This window comes from Armigeres subalbatus, chromosome 2 (assembly GCF_024139115.2).
Source record: "Armigeres subalbatus isolate Guangzhou_Male chromosome 2, GZ_Asu_2, whole genome shotgun sequence".
Taxonomy (NCBI): domain Eukaryota; kingdom Metazoa; phylum Arthropoda; class Insecta; order Diptera; family Culicidae; genus Armigeres; species Armigeres subalbatus.
Window position 1 is genome coordinate 244,020,701 of NC_085140.1, and position 23,970 is coordinate 244,044,670.

Consider the following 23,970-nt stretch of genomic DNA (forward strand, 5'->3'; position numbering starts at 1 on the left):
ATTTCAGATATATATATAATTGACAATCATCTGCATATAAATGAAATTTGCAGTGCGATAGAGATAATGGTAAATCATTGATATACAGTGAAAATAGAAGTGGGCCAAGGATCGATCCTTGAGGTACACCATTCAGGACAGGGATCAGCTGAGATTGTTTGTTGTTAAACTCTACATATTGTTTTCGGTTTGACAAATAAGAGAGTATTAAATTTACGGATAAATGATCTAACATAAAATTATGTTTAAGCTTATTGCACAGTAATCGATGATCAATGGAATCAAATGCCTTACTAAAATCCAGAAGAGCCATAATTGTCATGTTCTTCTTGTCCAGAGCTTCTTTAATATCATTCTCAATTTTGATTAGTGCGGTAACCGTGCTGCATGTTTTCCTGTAGCCCGACTGGAATGGGCATAGCAGTTCATTAACGGTGAGATACTCATTCAATTGTTTTGATAGAACTGCTTAGAGAGCTGCTTATAGAGCGCAAAGTATAGAAATCGGACGATAATCTTTCTCATTTACAGGGTTTTCAATTTTACCGATAGGAATCACCTTGGCGACTTTCCAGTCGGCGGGAAACACAGTTGTGGAGATACAACAATTGAATAGGCTAGATGTACCAGTTGTGGCTATAGCACCAGTTGTCGCACTAGTGCTTTATATGCCAAATGGCTAATCAAATCACCGCCAACCAAGTTCATATCGATAAAGCATATTCATATGATACGATAAAACCTTTGATCTCCTCCAAAACAAGCAAAGCATAATTGTAAAAATTGATTTTGCTTAATTTTTGACGTCCTTTGAACCAGTTGTCGCACTAGTGGTCCCTATTTGGCCAGTCCCATAAGAAAACAATGGGATTTGCCAAATAAGGAACCAAAATTAAGAATAGTGCCACAACTGGTGCATGCGATCCTATTATGGATTAATCAATTGTGATTAGAGATGTCGTAAATTAATCGATTACTTCGATTAATCGATTAATCGTTGTAATAATCGATTAATTTTGAATCGATCATTACCTAACGATTAATCGATTCAATAATCGAGAGAGATCGAGAGTAATCGATTTGTTACTAATCGATTAATCAGGATTTTACGACATCATAAGGATGTCGCAAATTAATTGATTACTTCGATTAATCGATTCATCGTTGTAATAATCGATTAATTTTGAATCGATTATTATCCAACGATCAATCGATTCAATAATCGACAGGAATCGAGAGTAATCGATTAGTTACTAATCGATTAATCGGGATTTTATGACATCTCTAATTGTGATGATTATAACAAATTTTAGGGTGGTTTTCACAGCTGTTCTAAGGAGCAGGAAGTAAAACCTTTCGCTTGATATATAAAGTCCACCCACATGCCTTTTACTTATTTTTTAAATAATAGTTGTTCTTATGTATGGCGACAATTGGTACACCAACCCTATGTCTGTAATATACGGAAGAGTGATATACAATGATTTTTTCAAAATATTCAATGGGATGCTGTCATTGCCAACAGCATCGCATGAAGCAGCGACGAATTCAGAAAGAACTTATTTCCACCAATATTTGGAATACACCTAGTTTTTTTACACGGGTGGATTATTATTACTTATTCAGACTAAGGCCGAAGTGGCCTGTGCGGTATATAAGAGTCTTCTCCATTCGGCTCGGTCCATGGCTACACGTCGCCAACCACGCAGTCTACGGAGGGTCCGCAAGTCATCTTCCACCTGATCGATCCACCTTGCCCGCTGCGCACCCCGCCTTCTTGTGCCTGTCGGATCGTTGTCGAGAACCATTTTCACCGGGTTACTGTCCGACATTCTGGCTACGTGCCCGGCCCATCGCAGTCGTCCGATTTTCGCGGTGTGAACGATGGATGGTTCTCCCAACAGCTGATGCAATTCGTGGTTCATTCGCCTCCTCCACGTACCGTCCGCCATCTGCACCCCACCATAGATGGTACGCAGCACTTTCCTTTCGAAAACTCCAAGTGAGCGTTGGTCCTCCACGAGCATCGTCCAGGTCTCGTGTCCGTAGAGGACTACCGGTCTAATTAGCGTTTTGTAGATTGTCAGTTTGGTACGGCGGCGAACTCTATTCGATCGGAGCGTCTTGCGGAGTCCAAAATACGTACGATTTCCAGCCATGATGCGTCTCCGAATTTCTCTGCTGGTGTCATTTTCGGCAGTCGCCAGTGAGCCCAAGTACACAAATTCTTCTACCACCTCGATTTCGTCACCACCGATGCAAACTCGCGGTGGGTGGCTCACATTGTCTTACACGGGTGGAATTAATTGATTTATCGGTTAACCAGAACTCTACTGATAATGGATTGACTGTACGTTTTAATTATATTACTCAATCTTACAATTTCACAACAAGTTTATTTTTATACAAACAATAAACAACAGAAATATTTTTCCCTTGAAAAAGACACAATTCTCGTGTCGAAACGTCGGGTAAATAATAAACTCGTTGTGAAATTGTAAGACTGAGTAGCCGTTCAATAAATATAGTTAACCTGAACTTTTACAGCTATTTTAGGTCCGGAGACCCATAATATACAAATCGACTCAGCTCGACGAATTGAGGGGATGTCTCTATGTGTGTATGCGTATGTGTGTGAAGAGATGAGCTAGCCTTGGGTTGAAAGTCTCTTTATGTAATAAAGACTAAAAAAAGATGCCCTGATGCCCTGGAAAAAAAATCCGCCAAATCGGTACACGTTTGGTGCTAAACTCGTTGGAAGTTTATATGGCAAAACATACACTGCCAAAAATATCTATATAAGATATATGTGTCGCCGTTATAAATTTTTGCAATAGCTCCACCCTAATATAATCGATATAGAACCACACATAAATTAAATAATTGCTAATTCGAGACCACACATAAAGATTATTTGGAAATATATATTATTAGTAGTTCGCGTGGAGAATGGTTATGTGTGCGCTGATATGCATCATAAGTTAAATCTATGGATTTTTGCCAATAAATATGTGTGGATTTTTAGAAGTGTATGGAGGGACATCGAAAAACAGTGATTTGCAGTTAGAATCCACCATTATCGATGAAGAACTTCATCGGTGGAAGAACTATGATACTTATTCAGTTTTTACTTAGACGTACATGTTTATGATAGTGTTAGAGGCGGAAGTCTAAATTTGATAGTTTCGTTAGGATACGGAAGTGGATTTGAAAGCGAGCGGAGGGCAATATTTGTGATGATATGAATCTCACGACCTTCCTACTGCCAAACTTCCGTATGAAGAGGGAACAAGATACGCTTATAATTTTTATTTCATTAAAATTTTCTGTTATTTTAACTACTCATTGGGGACATTTTATAACAAACTCTGTTTCAAATAAGTACATAACTATATAACACGGCCTCTTATAAATATGTTACTTTACTCTTCGGGTTCCCGTAACTGCAGCAGGCACAATTGGAATTTATTGGAAACATGTTATCTTATACACAACCGCATGTAGAAATTCTTTTGGGTATCACTGTAACGATTCTATCAAACAAAAAATGGCTGAAATTTTCAAATTCTTGGGATTTTGTTTTTTTTGTTCCTGTTATTTTTTTTTTAATCATTTATCATGGAAACGATATAAGATGTTGATTAATTATATAGTCCTACGGAAACTATGCACTATACAAATTTGAAGAAAAAAAGCTTGATTTTATCACTGTTGTGATATCATCATCATCTGTGGTAATATATTAAATTTCACGAATTATAACAGGGCGTTTATTTTTTGAAGGCAGGATGCATATATTCACCATGAATTTTGAATCGCACATAAATTTGGAGTTTATTATAGTCTAATATAACAATTCATTGATATCATTAGTTATATTTTGATTTCTGTTCTATCAATTCAAGACTAAATTTTCAAAACGTCGTATGTAACATATTTGTTAATGCGAGAGAATCCTACCGAAAGTTCTGATCAGTATTTTTAAATCCTAAATAGAATCATTATATTTCTTGGAAATGTGATAAGTTGGATCAGACAAGCACCTAACTCTATGCTATTAAAGATTTTAAAAAGTTTTACTTCACAACGAATTTTGGTGCAAAATAAATGATTCGACTATCCTACGCTACAAATAGAAATAAGACCTTCTCTTAAGTTAGTCCTTACGCTTCCTTGTTACTTTCGTCGCAAGAATTACGTCAGTTTTAAATGCGTCATACTACATTCGTCGAAAGTGTTACGTCGTGTTACTGCACATAATGCTGTTTCGTCAAGTCAGTTATGACATTCGAACAGATGTCAAGTTATTTAAGTCATCGATGTTAAGGCTCTATAAACCGTAATCAATCCGATAATGACAATGATTTTATTCAAATCCGCACTAATACTAATAAAGTTTTGAACTAAATTCAATATTTTGGGGCAATTTACGGACTCTCTTACCTCTTACCCTCTATCATAATATATTCATGGCATTTCCATATTAATTTTTCACTTATCTAAACTAGCAATTACTAAGGAAATGATGGAAAAACGTTGAAAACACCTTTTTCCTAGGTCGATATTCGTTTGTTCATCGAACGCATACTAACGTTCGAGCGTTCGGATCGAACACATACACACTCACTTGATTTTTCACTGGATCTTTTCCCATTGTTTCTTTGATTTTATCACTCCTAAAACATATTCACTAATTAAGTTTCACATTTTTCGTCAACGTTGACTACCAATTAATTCACTTCACGCCCAAAAACTGTTGAAAACTGCTTTGCAAAAATCGAAGTGAGAGACAAATTTGACGACCGTATTGTGAATGCAATAAAATGCGGAAGACTCAAATTCACTAGCGCAATAAGTGAAACGGTGAGTACAAAATCTACGCGATGCAACTTCATTCAATCCGAACAATGCAACGTTTACGCCAGCCAACACGCAAACAAAGATGTGCATACACAAGAAAATAATCATCTCTTCGCCGTTGCCAGATTTATTTATTGGAAAAAATCATTGCTGTTTGTCGGATTGAAGAAATATACCAGAAATAAATAATTAAACTTGTTATGTAAGCTTCTGTTAAATTCCAAGTGGTGAATAACAAATTTTAAACCGATAAATATCCATATATTTGATACACCATGAACATGTCTTATGATATAGAATAAACAATTCGTCAAGTCTGGCAACGTTATGCATCAGCTGGCATATTTTTACCACCCCATTTCCACCCACCCCAGTTGTAAACAACATTTTATTTATCGCTACTGCACTATTCCGTACCAATTGCCTCACTATTACAAACAAGTGATACAGTCATCAATTTTCAAAACATTGTGATGGAGTCTTGAGCCTTAAGTCGATGCTTTACCTAGCAAAGCTGATGCGACATACAGTAAACAAAGTATATATTTCTTAAAATAAAGTACTTTCTTTATTCAATTAAAACAAATTATTATGATGCTGAGCTACAGTACGTATGTGTCTGTCCAAAAAAGTCGAGATAGGTTGGATTTTATATAAAATGAAACTAGTTTTGATCAAAAACTCGATCATAATTCCAGCTGCTGTTGATTTCCATAAAATCGATGGTCTTCCAAGACATTCCGGCCGTGGTTTGAAATTACATTTGCAACGTATTGGATAGAGAGATGGAAGGATGCAATAAGGAGCTACTGTTTTAAAGAGTAATTAGTGATATAACGTATTTTAAATAGTGTGCATAATGTTCCATGAAGGTAGTGGGGTCGAAAGGACGTTGCGAACTACCTGCCAACCATGCTTTGGGAACTACTAGATAATGTGCCCGCCGTGTAATTAGAGTTATTTTTTAAATGTTGTTTCAGATATACGTTTTTCAGCTTTTATCGCATGTACCATTTTAGTATTATCGTAATAAAATACGATATACTTTTTATACGTCATACTTTTTATAATTATTTAAAAGAAAAAGTTTTTTATGTTCATTCTACGAGTATAATGACGAAGGGAGACAATTCTTACATGAAACTTACGACTATTTGAGAAATTTCAAATAACTGTACTAAGAAGGTTTTCTATGTTAATTTCATACATGTCTGAACTGTGACCCAAACGAGCCAGATGCAAAATCTGTAACAAAAGATAAAATTAATCGTTAAAAGAGTGCTTATTCGCATTAGATGCTTCGGTGTGTTGTGCGCGGAATTTACGTGGATTGTATCCGGGGATAATAGATGAATATTTATGTGCAACGTTAGAAACCCCTTGTGATCGATGGAATGTTTTTTGTCGTTTAAGTTTGACGTCCGGGCACATTGTGGCTCAGTTACGGAATCTGTTGCAAAATAGTCAAATTCGATTTAATATAACAATTTAACTTGATTTGTGTGGCTCTAAACTACCGTTCTCCTCTGTGATAGGACGTTGTGGTGAATCGGGTGCAAATAAATATGACGCTCGATAATGTGAACTGGAAGCATTGCCGTACAGCGCATGGGATATTGGTTGGGTATTGGGCTGTTTGCTCGCCACAAATTCCCTGAACTGGGATCCGAACGATCCAGATGCATATACTACGACAATGTCAATGAAATAGATGGACTACAACAGGCCTGCCCAACCTTTTCAAGCCACGGGCCAATTTTCAGAATGACCACTTGCTGGCAGGCCAGGAAATACTTGGTACAAATTTTTCATACATTTTCAAAATAATCAAAGTAAAATACATTTTTTAGCATGGCATTTACTGCCATGCCAAGCATAGTTGTCCCATGTCACTTTTTTACGATGCCATTCCCTCTGTGTTGACGGTGTCGCATTTGCTCGGACAAGTTATTTCGTTATCAGACATCATGGCTATGCTTGCCAGCAATCCTTTCTAGTTCTTAAATCCATTGATGGACTCTTTTGTTGGTCACCATGCCCGTAAGAAGTGCATCAACTTAAAACGACATGGGACAACTATGCTTGGGACTGCAATTTAGTTGTACAGAATGGCTAAAATATTTTTAAATAAAAACTAAACACGTAATTATTGCGTTTGAACCTTGGTTTGAACCTGTTTGAACGATCTTTTTTGTGTGCTTATTTTCTTGTTCATTTTACGTAATAGGGCATGGATTTGTTGACGTCCGTCTTTTTCCCGTCATTAGCGGAGCGCCATCAGCTGTTAGGCCTTAAGTTTTCAAAGAAGAGTTCAAGCTGCTTCATACGGGTCTTAACACATTTCCTCAGGTCTAATACCGATAATCGTTTCCTTCACTGATATCGAAGTATCGAAGCTGCTGTGATTTAAAGATGATTTTAAATTCCCCATATGAAGACAGCTACAAGTGCCTTGTTTTTACATTAAGTAGGTATTTTCATCGATTAAGAGCAGGCAAAATCAGAAGCAGGAGGCTCGTAACGGAGGAGATCACGTAACCTTTTTTACAAATCTTCTGTGAGAACTTTAAATCTTCATCGTGCTTTACGAGAAACTAGTATGTACTACTTAAGAAAACTTTTTCTTTAAAGCACACGATATCAGCAACAGCCGATATGCATTCCCTAACAAGTTCTCCGTCATGGAAAGGTTTCATCCGTATGGCCAAAGTCTCATTAACAGCAAAACTGGCTCATGCTGCATTATTCGACTCCGCGCTTGCCCAGATTTTTTTTTAAATCAGTAGTGACCTACAGTATTTATCAATAAATAATAAGAAGGAGCTTTTCTTGCCAGATAGAAAAGCTTTCGGGCCGGTTATGAAGTATTTTTTCTCACACCCCGCGGGCCACAAAAAATGGAGCCACGGGCCGCATCCGGCCCGCGGGCTGTACGTTGGGCACCCCTGGACTACAACATACTATTTTATGGTTATTAAATTTACCTTGCTTTACGAACATATTTCTATTTTCCTTATTGTAAAAAGCTGCTGGGTTTGTAGCGTTGTTTGCGTTCTTTGAACATTAATAAAATTTTGCAAGTTGCTAGCGATACTGATGTACACTTCGTTCGACTTAACAAACTTTTATCAAGTTTCGTCAAATTTTGCGACTTACGACGTTGTGTTCACTTTTGACGAAACCGTAAAGTGTTATGAGTGTTACATCAGTCCTTCACTGACAAAACGACTAATGTAACGATTGCTCAATTTTTAACAGTTTGCTAATTCAGTCATTTTTTCGTTTCAAAATCTAGAGCAGCCTTAATAAATATATCAGAATTTTTTCATTGGCACGCATTAAGGAGCATGGAAGGCATCATACTGTGGAAAAATCTCATTTTTGTTTACAATGTTACATACGACCTTTTGAAAATTTAGTCTTGAATTATTTCGTTCAATTTTGTGTATTGTTAAATTTGTTGATATTTTACTTTTAGTAACTATCTTCATACCGTGAAAAGATTTTTTTTGTTTCTCTTATTACTAAGTAACCTAGTTATAACTATTCTGATAGTTTTAAAGTTTCAATTTAAAGTCACACAGAGGTTGCAATTCCGTTGAATTGACCATCATTTTAGTACGTTATTTATGTCTCACAATAGCTCCGCCTCTTGCGCTTTCTCAGTCATAATTAAGTTGTATATAGCAATTCAAACCTTAAAACGGGAGTTCAATGCAGTCGTTAATCAGTTGCAACAACCCATTAACGACCAGATGTGGTACTTGGGAAGATCTATTAATTACGTAACGCAAAAATTGGCCATTTTAAACCCCCCTCCCCCTATGTCACACTTTTTGTATGAATCATTTAAAATTTTTGTATGATTGTCACAAACCCACAACTTCGGTCAACCCACACATTTTTCCATTAGATCAATTCAATAAAAATCTTCAATTTTAGCAATTTTTCTGTATTTTATAAATATCTTAAAATAATTCGAAATAATTATTTCTGTATATCTAAAAAGCATTTTCTTTAAATGTTCAAAAAATTCTAAAATAAAAGAGAACAAAAAAATCCTTGAATTTTTGGTAGGCAGAGCCTCAATTAGCTAATTGTTACTTTAAAATATTTATTCCCTCCCAATGGGGTCTAGATGAGAAAATCTAGTAAAAATTAGTTGAAATTAGTTTTGGCCAAATTTTGTCATTTCCCGATCATAGGTTGGTTACGCGATCTTCCCTATGGTTACTCGTATTCCGGTTTGCACCACGAAGGTTAGGAAAATGGTACCTTGCCTTAGAAACCTCGCAATTAATAACTGTGGAAGTGCTGAATGAGCTGCGAGACGGCAATATTCAGGTGGGGATGTGGGGAAATCAAACACACTGCTACGCTAACAAGATATATGTAACGCCTAAAAAGATAGAAGTCTTATGTTACAAATGTTCAAATAAATAAATAAATAAATAAATAAATAATGCCAATATGAAGAAGAAGTAGAAGATGAATCCAAAGAATGTTTCCATATGGAAAACTTTATCGACTGCCTGGTGTATTCACATTGCACTTGCTATACAAGGTACATTAATTTCTGTGATAATTATTTATAATTTTTATGGCATTAAAAAAACATGTACCTTGCGGCATCGAAATCCGCACACTTAAGCATCTTAGTATATGAAAAAGTCATTAGAAAATAGGAATCGAATGTAAATAAAACGTCTGCCATTGACACAGGAGCATGAAGGCTTCTACTTTTGAAGTGTTTCACATTTAATCATTAAAAACTACGAAAAACATTATAAAAAAATGAATTAAATCAACTACTCCTGACTCGAAATCTGTCCACCGTGGACGGATTGCGAATCAAAGGATCAAAATCCATACAGCTATTTTTTAACTAAATATTTAAATTGAAACAGTCTGATTGACTATACTACCACTGTAAATAGTTCGATGCGCACCTTCAGAAGCGATTCCTTCGATTTGTATTCCGCTTATCTTATGTAATGATTCGCAATTAGCAATTAGAACACAGTCACTTTTGGTGCGATTAAGCTCTACCCGAAAACAAAATGGCGGCACAAACTGCGCGTTTGGTGGGTTTTAATTACAAAGCCTTCTTTCCAATTCTATGCCCTAAAAGCTTACTGCCAAGTATTTGAACAGGATAAGAATTATTAGTTCTACATTAATTACCTTTAACCCCCTATAAGGGCCTGTTCAAATATTACGTAACGGGAAAAACGTTGTTTTCAAGAACCCCCACCCCCTCGTAACAATCTGTAACACTTTCCAGAAGTACCCCCCACACCTATGAGTAACGCGTAACAAATGCTGTTTCTTGGGGGAAAATCTAAATTAAGGTACAACTTGAAGCAAGATGCAATAATGTAATTTGTTTTATATACTTTATGCTATTTTAAAGATAATACATATATTTTCCAAAAAAAAAATAATAACAATTTTCTCTATTGTTACGCGTAACAAAACTTCGAGAGACCCCCACCCCCCATATTTTGCGTAACAAATCGTAGCAAAAAATAAATAACCCCCCACCCCCTATTGCGTTACGTCATATTTGAACAGACCCTTAATTTATTGATATCTCATGAGGTGGACGGATTTCGGTGCTGTACGGATTTCGGTCCCGCACGGTATACTGTAAATGAACTAGTCTACGTCGGTTAACGAAATAAATAAATTCAAATAATTGCGGAAATGCTAGTAGACACTTTGTGGAAAAGCAATTAAAATTCCAGTAGGAATGCAAATGCGTCGACAATTCGTACGGTCAGTTGAAATATAGGGGTTTTCATTGTTTTATAATGATTCAGTAGAAGCAGAAAAAACAGCTTTACTAAATCTTCATTGACCCTTGACTGCTGGCGAACCGGTAGATTTAACTTGCTTGGCATACATCCACAAACAACCACGTGCCTAGTACAGTAGTGTACAATTCACAGTGAGCTTGATTTTAATGACTGTCATTTTTAATGTCAGTCATGAAAACAGCAAATTTCGACAGCCTGCAGCTCTCCGTTCGAACCCATTGCAGTGGAGCACGCTGGTTTCGGGGGCAATAGGTGAAAATCATGATTGTTTGAGTCGGAGGTGTTTTTCAGACTTTTGTTTTGTGCTCAATTCCTATGATTGGAGGTGATATGCATTTATGTCGATGGTTTATGTTGCTGATGACTTAATTAATGTCTACTTGAACTGTTCAAGTTGCAACCAGATTTTAAAGAGGAAATTAATAAGCCATAGCAACTTAATTAACTAATTAATCGACATCATATTGAAGTTGCGCAGATAATTTTGCTGTGTTGTAATGAAATTTACCTTATGCGTGGGAACAATGAAAATTCAAAGATACTTTGCTGTGAATTGGAGTGTATCATGCTCATGCAGCATGTGAGTACCAACAATCATAATTCGTGATAGGTTCAATGTGGAGCCAGAAGTATTTAATGGAAAAGAAGTTATATTTACATATGATTCAGATTTTTTTTTAATTTTTCAATTTTTCAGTGTAGATGGAACACATGCAAATGAAGGTCGTATACAAGGTTGTTGACGTTGATTTTGTCAACAGGTTTTTTAAATCCCTCCCTCCTTCGAGTAGAATCAAAGACCCAATAGTGGAGGAACTAAGCCAATCTCGATACTATTCACTTAATTACACACAATATATGAATAATCAAGCTTACCTCAAGGATGCATCCGGTAGCTCTTGGCGTTTATTTATATATTATATGGAAGTATATATTTCATTTTTTATTTTTCACGAATGTCATCTTCTGAAGACTTTTGGGGCTTTCCAAAACGCGTGTTTTGCTATAAGAATATCGTCTGTATCTTCTTCCGTTGTCGAGTTATATTAATTTATTTGAAAAAACATGAGTTTAGTTAAATTGGTAAAACTTGAGATAAAAAAATAACATATCCCCAATTTTTTGACATAATAAAGAATATTAATTTCTCTTTCAAATGCCGTGTAAATATATTTTTTTGGTCTGCCCTAACCGGAGATATCAACTTATGAAAAAAATGTAATTTTGACAGAAAAACGATTATAACTTTTTATCGGAAAAAGATATTGAGCATATTTACCCATTAAAAGTTGCATTTTTTTTAGCTCTAAAAGTCACCTGAACACGACTTTTTCGAGAAATCTAAAACAAAAAAAGTAGATCAAAAATACTGTTTTTTTTTAGGTACACCTTAATCTAATTAGGTAAAATTGCTCTAAATCAGCCAACTAAAGAGCTACAGAAAAAAAAATTTAGCGAAATTTATTGGAATAAGCTGCGCTACAACTTTGTAGAACATAACATGTCAATATTCCGAGAAATAAAAAAAATATTTTCTAATTTTTTTTACATGATGGGCCACCCTATTTTTCGGTAGAACCATAATGATGGCCTTACTATTTCAAACAATTGTAGAACAACAATTTTTTTTCTCAAAAATATAGTTTTGGCGTAAAATGCATCTTTCCGCGTAAATCTGTATCCTGGACCATAGTGCACTGTGCCAATAGTTGCGATATTTGTTAAATTTTGTTCCCATAGAGTCTGGTTATTAAGCCAGTGAAGCTGCAAAGAGCTCTCTTTCTGAGCTCCAAGAGCTTTTCGATTACTGAAACATTGGGAATTATGAATCCCTTTGATTGAGCACACTTTTTGGCAACCAACCAGTTGGTCATCAACCTTTGTGCTTCCCAGGATTTCAATTCCATTTTTATGGCAATTAACTGTATGTTTAAACCTTGTTTTGCAAGCTCGTCTGACTTTTAATTACCTCCAAAGCCAGAGTGTTATGGAATCCAGTACAGATTAACAGAGTTTTCTTGATTAATTATTTTAGAGCGTCTTAGGGGAAATGCTACAAGGTTAAAAGACTATTATTCTTCCATTTACTTCCACTATTAACTTTTTTATGTATCAACAATCAGATACGCATTTCGTTTCCTACTTGGAAACTTCTTCAGTGTTTGTTATCGACTGAAGAAAAACATTGCTCATTAACTTTAAATATGGTGTGTAGGTAGAACTGTAGGTAAAAATTAGGGCATGTCGCTTGTACCGATTCGTCGTCGTCCCGTGGGTAGTAATCTAAACAGCCAGGTATATCCGTTTCCTTGATCTTTGTTAAGTAAGTTTATTTGTTTTGTTTGTAAATTTCTAAGCTTTCCGCTACGTCAAGTTTCCAAGGATTTTGTATTTGTCTGAGAAGTGATATGTTGTCTTTGGTTAATTGATGATCTTCGTTAAATATATGTTCGGCTACTTTAGATTTGAAATGATAATGTATACCTTTTTCAGTGTCTTTGTTTGCTTTAGTTACTTCTGCCAAATGTTCTTTGAACCTCGTGTCTAGTGTTCGTTTTGTCTGTCCTATGTAGATTTTGTCACAGTGTGGGCATGATATTTTATAAACTCCAGATTTTCCTAATGCGTCAACGGGGTCTTTTGTGCTTCCAAGTAGTGTCTTCAGTTGGTTGTTCCTGCTACTGAAAACTAATTCGATACCAATTTTTCTAAATTTAGAGCGTAATGGTCTGGTTATATTATGGTCAAAATTAACGGATACTCGTCGCAATTCATTTGTTATTGGTGATAATGTAGTTAATGATTTTCTGTACTGGGTTTTTCTATGTTTGTCTATAATAGCTTGAATAGTTCTAGTTGAGTATCCGTTTAGTCTAGCTGTTTCAAAAATGTAATTTAATTCTTTCTGTTTCCCTGTGACGCTAAGTGGAAAAGTCTCGAGTCTATGTATCATGTGTTGGAATGCGGCTGCTTTGTGTTGGTGTGAATGGTTTGAAGTGTTGGGTATAACTCTTTGTGTGTGTGTGGGTTTTCTGTAAATTTCAAAATTCATCTGGTTTGATTCTCTAACTATTAAAATATCCAAAAAGGGCAATTTTCCGTCTTTCTCTTGTTCACAAGTGAACTTGATATCCCTATGTGCACTATTAATGGCTTCTAGGATTGATGGAAGTGCGTCTTTCCTAATGATGCTGAAGATATCATCTACATATCTCCACCATCGCTCAGGAATGGCCCCTTTTTCCTTCAAATCCTTTTCAAGATTAGCCATGAACAGTTCACATAAGAAAGGGGACAGAGGATTACCCATTGGTGTTCCTTTTGTCTGCTTGTAGTAGTCTCCTCTGATGAAACCATTATCTCGTCTTCTTCTATATTTCCTGAGTTTTGCAATTTTTCAATAAACTGTTTTGTGTTTTGTACTTGTCTAGTGTCTGTTTGTGTATGTGTGTAGAGTGTTTGGAATTCTTTGACTAACCATTTTGCTATTTTGTGAGTTGGAGATCCTTCCGCAGATATTATTTCTCTGATTTCGTTTCCGGGTTTGTGAATTTTTGGTTGTCCTCTAATTCTAGGCAAAGTTGGGTTGGAAATTTTAAGTCGAGGCAAATTTTCAAATATGGGTTTACATTGTTTTCTGTATGGACCATTATTAAGTTTTTCTATCATAAGGTTATCGTAATTAATTTTATCTAGAATGACAATTGCATTACCTTTGTCGGCTTTTGTATAAAAAACTGGTTTTTCTTTTAATTCCTTAATGATGTTAGTCTCGTGTGTGTTGGGTGTGTATTCTAGTGTCTTTAATGTGTCTTCTGTAAATGTCCTAGTTGTGTTTTTCTGGTCAAAGGAAATTTGGCATGAGTCTATGGCCGTCTCTAAGTCTATAATTATTTGGTTTAAATCAGGCTTTGAGGTCAAAGCGTAATTTAAACCATTTTGTAATACATGTACTTGTTCTGATGAAAACTCCTGCGATGATCTGTTGACGACGAATCCTTCCAAGGGTTGCACTTTCACTTTATCACTTTTCACTATATCACTTTTCACTTTATCACTCCGGAATTTTAATAAATTTAGTTTTTTAACATGTAACAATCTTTTGCGCTCAGACTCACATTTTTCTGCTACTTTTACTTTAGTCAAAAAAGAGGGGAATTCTGCTGGATATTGTTTAGCTAATTTAAGGTGCAAATTATAACATTCTAAATTTTTGATATTCAATTTACTGTATAATGTTTTGATGCTTTCTTTTAGGTGCTCTCGTTCTATTTTCTGAATAAGATGGGCATGGGTTGGTGATCTGACTTTAATTTTATGGCTGACGGGGGTAAGTTTTAGTGTAAGGCAATTTTTCAAAAAGGAAATATCTTTATGTAATGAGGCAATGATTTTCTTGAGTGCGATGAACTTATTTGGCTCTGAGGGCTTGGTTGCCATTATAATGATTAATTATTTTAGAGCGTCTTAGGGGAAATGCTACAAGGTTAAAAGACTATTATTCTTCCATTTACTTCCACTATTAACTTTTTTATGTATCAACAATCAGATACGCATTTCGTTTCCTACTTGGAAACTTCTTCAGTGTTTGTTATCGACTGAAGAAAAACATTGCTCATTAACTTTAAATATGGTGTGTAGGTAGAACTGTAGGTAAAAATCGGTAGGTAAACTGTAGGTAAAAATCGGAATCGGTACAAGCGACATGCCCTAATTTCGCAAGCGCATGCCCTCGTTCATCGCACTCAAGAAAATCATTGCCTCATTACATAAAGATATTTCCTTTTTGAAAAATTGCCTTACACTAAAACTTACCCCCGTCAGCCATAAAATTAAAGTCAGATCACCAACCCATGCCCATCTTATTCAGAAAATAGAACGAGAGCACCTAAAAGAAAGCATCAAAACATTATACAGTAAATTGAATATCAAAAATTTAGAATGTTATAATTTGCACCTTAAATTAGCTAAACAATATCCAGCAGAATTCCCCTCTTTTTTGACTAAAGTAAAAGTAGCAGAAAAATGTGAGTCTGAGCGCAAAAGATTGTTACCTCGACTTAAAATTTCCAACCCAACTTTGCCTAGAATTAGAGGACAACCAAATATTCACAAACCCGGAAACGAAATCAGAAAAATAATATCTGCGGAAGGATTTCCAACTCACAAAATAGCAAAATGGTTAGTCAAAGAATTCCAAACACTCTACACACATACACAAACAGACACTAGACAAGTACAAAACACAAAACAGTTTATTGAAAAATTGCAAAACTCAGGAAATATAGAAGAAGACGAGATAATGGTTTCATTTGATGTGGCTGCACTGTTCCCAAGTGTACCCGTAAAAGAAGCTATTGTCTTGTTGGAAGATTGGTTACTTAGACAAAAATCAGACGCAGCTTGGAAGACAAAAGTACGCACATATTTAAAATTAACAAGACTTTGCATAGAAGAGAACTATTTTACATTCAGAGGAGACTACTACAAGCAGACAAAAGGAACACCAATGGGTAATCCTCTGTCCCCTTTCTTATGTGAACTGTTCATGGCTAATCTTGAAAAGGATTTGAAGGAAAAAGGGGCCATTCCTGAGCGATGGTGGAGATATGTAGATGATATCTTCAGCATCATTAGGAAAGACGCACTTCCATCAATCCTAGAAGCCATTAATAGTGCACATAGGGATATCAAGTTCACTTGTGAACAAGAGAAAGACGGAAAATTGCCCTTTTTGGATATTTTAATAGTTAGAGAATCAAACCAGATGAATTTTGAAATTTACAGAAAACCCCCACACACACAAAGAGTTATACCCAACACTTCAAACCATTCACACCAACACAAAGCAGCCGCATTCCAACACATGATACATAGACTCGAGACTTTTCCACTTAGCGTCACAGGGAAACAGAAAGAATTAAATTACATTTTTGAAACAGCTAGACTAAACGGATACTCAACTAGAACTATTCAAGCTATTATAGACAAACATAGAAAACCTCAGTACAGAAAATCATTAACTACATTATCACCAATAACAAATGAATTGCGACGAGTATCCGTTAATTTTGACCATAATATAACCAGACCATTACGCTCTAAATTTAGAAAAATTGGTATCGAATTAGTTTTCAGTAGCAGGAACAACCAACTGAAGACACTACTTGGAAGCACAAAAGACCCCGTTGACGCATTAGGAAAATCTGGAGTTTATAAAATATCATGCCCACACTGTGACAAAATCTACATAGGACAGACAAAACGAACACTAGACACGAGGTTCAAAGAACATTTGGCAGAAGTAACTAAAGCAAACAAAGACACTGAAAAAGGTATACATTATCATTTCAAATCTAAAGTAGCCGAACATATATTTAACGAAGATCATCAATTAACCAAAGACAACATATCACTTCTCAGACAAATACAAAATCCTTGGAAACTTGACGTAGCGGAAAGCTTAGAAATTTACAAACAAAAACAAATAAACTTACTTAACAAAGATCAAGGAAACGGATATACCTGGCTGTTTAGATTACTACCCACGGGACGACGACGAATCGGTACAAGCGACATGCCCTAATTTTTACCTACAGTTCTACCTACACACCATATTTAAAGTTAATGAGCAATGTTTTTCTTCAGTCGATAACAAACACTGAAGAAGTTTCCAAGTAGGAAACGAAATGCGTATCTGATTGTTGATACATAAAAAGTTAATAGTGGAAGTAAATGGAAGAATAATAGAGTTTTCTTGGCATACCAGGACCGAAGATTCCTACTCCCGTTTTTGTTCCAATTTTTGAGCCATCTGTATAGAATTTTATGAAACCGTCCCGAACAGTGGGACCTCCAACATCCCAAACCGTACGTGATGGTTCACATATGTTATAAGGAATGTCATAGTTCTTCCCAGTTTTCATCCAGTCTACATTAATATTCATCACTGGCTCAACTCTCCTGACTTGAATACCTTAAACGTTTGAACTTTTGCATATTCTTTTCCACTCCTAACTGGACAAATTCATGCAACGGTAGCAGATTTAGAATTGCATCTAACGATTTTGAAGGAGTGCTACGCATTGCTCCCGTTATAGCAATGGACACTAACTGTCAGCTTCTTCTGTGCAGTAGCCTCTTTTGTTTTTGGCCACCTTACAAGAGTAGCGTATGTCAGTTTTTGACGAATAATGGAAGTATAGATCCAATTAATCCTTTTACGTCTTAAGCCCCAAATGTTTTAGAGCAAATCCAAATCTTCCAAATGTTTTAGAGCAAATCCAGAAGACACTGGTTGCCTTTCCGATTGCACACTCAATATGAGCATTCCAGTTTAGTTTGGAATCCAGTATGACTCCCAGGTATTTGATCTGTTCACTAAGTTGAATTTTTAGTCCTCCAAGCGTTAAACCTTTTAGATTTTTTTTTCTCCTAGTGAATGGTACAATTTTGAAGGATTGATGCTAAGGCCTTCCTGAATACACCATGAATGTATACATTTTATAGCCCATTGCATTCTCTCTGAAATGATATTGTCAAATTTTCCCCTCACAAGGATGACAATATCATCAGCAAATCCTATAACCTCGAAACATTTTTCTTCTCAGCTTCCTAGAAGATCGTCTACAACTAAGGAACACATTATTGGTGAGAGGACCCCTTCCGAGGGCAACCTTTTGTTACTCATACTGTAAGTGACGAACTTCCCAGCTCTGAAGAGATTTTTCTTTTTGCAAGCATGGTGTGAAGCCATTTAATAATGTTCGTGTCGAGGTTTCTTTTCTTCATTGCACAATCCATTGACGAATAAGAAGCGTTATCGAAAGCTCCTTCAATATCCAAGCAAGAACAAAGTGCTATTTCTTTTGCCGATAGCGCTTTTTCCACTTAAGATTCCACTGTATGGAGTGCCGTAGTTGTTGACTCTCCTGACTGGTAAGCAAACTGGAACTTAAACAGTGGATATTTAATCATGTAATTTGATTATATCAAATCACTCAACACCTTTTCCATAGTTTTTAATAGTTCTGTTAATAGTTCTGAATGATTGAATGAATGAACTTTTACTTGTCTCCAGGATGATGGAATATAGTTGAGACTCGCTTTAAAAATCTCAATTAACTTCGGAATCAGCACTGCTTCGCCGTTTTGAAGCATTGCTGGTACCACTCCCCCCACAATTATGGAACACCCACAATTATGGAACACTTTTGCCAAAAAGTAATAATTTCACAATCAAATTCACTATTTCCAATGGAAAATGACTTTCTATCAGCAATATTAGATATTATTATTATAATCTTTATTAAAGAGGTTTTTACCCCAAGGCTAGTTCACCTCCAATATCTACCTAGCAATCCATCATAGTTTTGACAGTTTCACATGCTTAAAATGGGGCCCTTGGGGCCCTCCTTAGCCGTGCAGTAAGATGCGCGGCTACAAAGCAAGACCACGCTGAGGGTGGCTGGGTTCGATTTCCGGTGCCGGTCTAGGCAGTTTTCGGATGGGAAATTGTCTCGACTTCCCTGGGCATAAAAGTATCATCGTGTTAGCCTCATGATATACGAATGCAAACATGGTAAGTTGGCTAAGAAACCTCGCAGTTAATAACTGTGGAAGTGCTTAATGAACACTAAGCTGCGAGGCGGCTCTGTCCCAGTGTGGGGTTGTAATGCCTATAAGAAGAAGAAGACATGCCTAAAATGCTTTAAATATGATTTATTCGAAAACATTTGAATTTATCAGTGTTCCAATTCCATAATTGTGACCACGGCAAAATTTGGATGGGATATCACATAGCGGATCGAAAGCTTAGATCCTAAGGATGGTTTTCATGTGCTAATATCTAATATTGGTTGATTTTGTGGCGTGTTAGAAATAATTGAATGTTGAGAAAGTCGTTAAGCGTTCCATAACCGTAGGAGTAGTGTGTAATTCCGTTCGGACCAGCAGATTTATAAGGCTGGAAAGATCTCAATGAAAAGAACAAGAAAACCATTTCCATTCGACGATTCGACCAATTGTCCCTTTGACTGAACGTCCTTCCGACGAAATTATTTGACCATATGTTATTCGACTACTTGCCAATCAACAAAATGTTCCAAAGCCTACTACGATGAAGTATTAGCAAAATAACATCGATATCATTGGTTCTTAAGCTTGTGCCGATAAACAGAATAGAGAGTATTTCACCATCAGTACCTAATATTTTGCTATTACTGTAGGTTTTAATTTTTCTGTAGCCCACAAGGGTTTGGAGTTTCCGTTTGCTCAGGTGAAAAATCCTCATTAGCTTCCGTATCCGTTTCATCCACTGCCGATTCAACTTCATCTACTTCTTATATAAATATAAAATATCGTCTCGTGAAAAGTGGCAAAACATTCCGTTCATTTGGAGCAACGCCTAATAATCCAATACCAAATTTAAGTGTTGAACTTAATTTTAAAATTAAAAAAACACTATAATAAAGAATTAAAAAAAAAAAAAGTACCAAATTTTCAAAACGACTTATCTGCTTTTGTAAACAAAGATTCAAACGTCGATTTGACGAGTTCGATAGCACTCCCACGCAAACCAATACCATCAACAGGTAGCTGAAGCCTTCACCTACGTGTTGATGGTGTTGGTTTTCGTGGGAGCGCTATCCAAGTCGTCAAATCGAAGTTTTATTCTTTGTTTACAAAAGCAGATAAGTCGTTTTGAAGATTTTGTGTTGAATTTTCCATTCATTACACCCGACACGCTACCCAAGAATTCTAATCTAAATCTTTTTTTTTAAACCAAAGTCGTAATGCTATAGGTGGCAGAAGCGTACACTATATATGAGAGTAGCATCACTTCCATCTGTGTTCCTTACACATACACATACACTTCGTCTGTTCCATACACATATATTGATTTGGGACTAATCTCTTATATGGGAGCAACGCAATTTACAACAGTCAGAATCTTTCCTGGCGGCTTTGTTTCGAATGAAACAAAGAAACGAATGAAACACTGAAAGAACTAAGATAAAAATACAAAGTACTGTAAATATATTCCCGCGCTGTAATGTAACAAAAAGGTTCCGTTCGATTCTACTGATTTTTCCATCACGTGTAAACATTACTGGTCGTCGTTACTATGGAGCATGCATTAATTATTGTGTACAAGACGAAGTTTACTGTAAAATTACATTCAAATATGTCCATTGCGTGTAATTTTAAGATTTTTTAACTGTGTAGGAAAGATACGAGACTGGTATTGAATCCATGACTATCTGCTTATAACAGCGGTTCTCAACCTTTTTCTTGAGAGGTACCCCTTCTAACTATTGCATTAATTGAGGTACCCCTTCCTGAAAGCAGGCTTCCAGGTCTCTTGAAAGAACATTTCCAAGCCCTTGAATTCTTAAAAGTAAGCTTCCGTACCTCTTAAAAATAGGCTTCCAAGCCTGTTAAAAGAAGGCTTACAAGCTTCCGACCCTTTAAAAATGCGGCTTTCAAGCTTTTTGGAAGTAGACTTCCGGGCGTCCTAAAACAAGGCTTCCATCTTCTTGACAAGAGGTTTCCCAATCTCTTGAAAGCAGGCTTCTGGGCTTCTTGGAAGATGGCTTTCAGGCCTCTTGCAAGGAGGCTTCCGAGCTTATTGGATAGAGGCTTCTGAGCCACTTGAAAGGAGGCTTTCGAACCTCTTAAAAGGAGCTTTCCCAGCCTCTTGAAAATAGATTTCCGGGCGTCTTAAAACAAGGCTTCTGGCCTCTTGAAAAGAGGCTTCCCAGTCTGATGAAAAGAAGCTTCCCAGCCTCTTGAAAGGAGGCTTCCGAGCCTACTGGAGAGAGTCTTCTGATCCTCTTGAAAGCAAGCTTCTGATCCTCTTGAAAGTAGGCTTCCGAGCCTCTTGACAGGAGTTTTCCGAGCCTTTTGAAAAGAACCTTTCGAGCCTCTTGAAAGGAGTCCTCTGAGCTTTTTGAAAAAAGGCTTCCGAGCGTCTTGAAGGGAGCTTCCCGAGCCTCTTGAAAGGAGCCATCCAAGCGTTTTGAAAGAAGGCTTCCGACCCTTTTAAAAGGCGGCTTCCAAGGTTCTTGAAAGTAGACTTCCGGGCGTCTTAAAACAAGGCTCCCGGCCTCTTGAAAATAGGCTTCCGGCCTGTTGAAAGGAGGGTTCCCAGGCTATTGAATTTTTTTTTAAATTTTATTCTTTATTAAGGTGTTTTATTATTTCTAGATTAAGTTCAACACCGGGTTATTGAAAAGAAGGTTCCCAGCCTCTTGAAAGCAGGATTCCGGGCTTCTTGCAAGACGGCTTTCAGTCCGGCTTCCCGAGCCTTTTGAAAAGAACCTTTCGAGTCTCTTGAAAGGAGTCTTCTGAGCTTTTTGAAAGAAGGCTCCCGACCTTCTTGAAAGAAGGCTTCCGTGCCTCTTGAAAAGAGGATTCCGGGTCTCTCAAAGCGAGGCTTCCAGGCCTCTCCAAAGGATTCTTCCAAGCCTCTTGAAAGGAGCCTCCGAGTCATCCAAGCTTTTTGAAAGAAGGCTTCCGACCCTTTAAAAATACGGTTTCCAAGCTTCTTGGAAGTAGACTTCCGGGCGTCCTAAAACAAGGCTTCCATCTTCTTGAAAAAAGGTTTCTCAACCTCTTGAAAACAGGCTTCCGAGCTTCTTGGAAGACGGCTTTCAGGTCTCTTGCAAGGAGGCTTCCGAGCCTATTGGATAGAGGCTTCTGAGCCTATTGGAAATAGGTTTCTGAGCCTTTTGCAAGGAGGCTTTCGAGCCTCTTGAAAGTAGTTTTCCGAGCTTTTCGAAAGGAGGCCTCCGACCTTCTTGAAAGGAGGCTTCAGAGCCTATTGAAAGATCCTACGGGAACAAGAAGCCAAGGTGCGCAGCGAGCAAGGTGATCAGGTGAAAGACGATTTGCGGAACCTCCGCAGACTGCGTGGTTGGCGACATGTAGCCATGGACCGATCTGAATGGAGAACACATTTATGCACTGCACAGACCACCCCGGCCTTAGTCTGAGAAAAAATAATGCATGGTCCATGTTTTGTACAAGACAAAGTTTTGAAATGAAAAATACAAAATTGCCAAAACTTTATCAATAAGTTTTGATTGTAATTGTAATACGTCCGCCATTACGCATTTTTGTCCGAGGTACCCCCTAGGACCAGCGAAGGTACCCCCGGGGGTACATGTACCCCAGGTTGAGAACCGCTGGCTTATAAGAAAGAAGCGGTAAGCTTTAGACCGAGTTCGTCTAGCAATAAATGTCAATACATGTGCTTCAATTATCACAGCTGGGAATTGATTTCTATTTGCTGGTGATTAAGAAATATTATAATATATGTTTGCCATAAAACAAATCATTGAACTTTTTTTTTCTTTTTACAGATACGCACGGATAACAAACAATCATCAGTGAGGTGAGTCTGTGAAACAATCAAGCAACTAAATCTGCTGATTAATTTAGATTGTTATTCAATTAGCAGTTATACTTACCAGACATTTAAGAGTTAAGGAGAAATGAGTATTTCAATAATTTTAGTTCTATTTTGTAGGACAGGTGCCATTAAAATAAAATAAAAATCGAATTTAAAACTGTTTATGCCAACACCGATACATGAATAGCATGAATTGAAAAACCCATAATGAATCAACAACCAAACTCGCCAAATCCAACTAGAGAATATGGTAGTTTCGCTAGACACAGAGATCAGACGTTGAAGCTCCCCTCACTAGATTTTGTGGAACGTTGAAATAATCTGCAATTTCGCTGTTATCTTGTGCTGATTCAGCGCACTAGATGTGCCGCTGAGCACTAGCGTCGTGTTGGGTGCAAAAGTATACCAGCGCCGTCGCGTTGTGATAATTAGGTTTTAAATTTCAATGGAGGCGTTGATATGAGATTTGATTATTTACACATGTTTTGAGAGAAATTTTGTTTCAACCTGAATGTATGTTCTCTAAGGTGGTCTAAGGTAGATCACACCTTTATGAGAAAATCAAAATCATTTATTGCCTTAAATTTTTGCTGCTGCAAATTTTGAGTAAAATGTAGTTTATATGGGAAAAGATACACTATACCCCAGGGTGCCGAGAATACCTACCGAAAACATCCTAGGCTGAACTCGCTGTCTCCGGATTGGCGATGGCAGCAGGGACTATGTCCAAGGGCCTGACGATCTCTTCCCGGGCCAACTGCGAGTCGTAGTGCCTGCCTAGGGTGTGGTTTGACATAGGACTCTGTTAAACTTCTGCATGTATATGCGCAAGCAGGCTCCGCCAAAGCGACCATGTACCGCTCCAAGCGCTCAAGT

The 23,970-nt window shown here is 36.9% G+C and overlaps 1 protein-coding gene across 10 annotated transcripts in view; it reads left to right on the forward strand.

Moving 5' to 3' along the window:
• Positions 1-23,970, forward strand: part of LOC134212018 (dual oxidase maturation factor 1) — a 317,312-nt gene that overhangs the window by 168,603 nt on the left and 124,739 nt on the right. For all 10 annotated transcript variants that reach the window (XM_062689506.1, XM_062689499.1, XM_062689509.1 and 7 more), the window contains exon 4: positions 23,045-23,076. The gene's annotated coding sequence lies outside the window, so the exon portion shown is untranslated. The remainder of the gene's footprint in view (positions 1-23,044; positions 23,077-23,970) is intronic.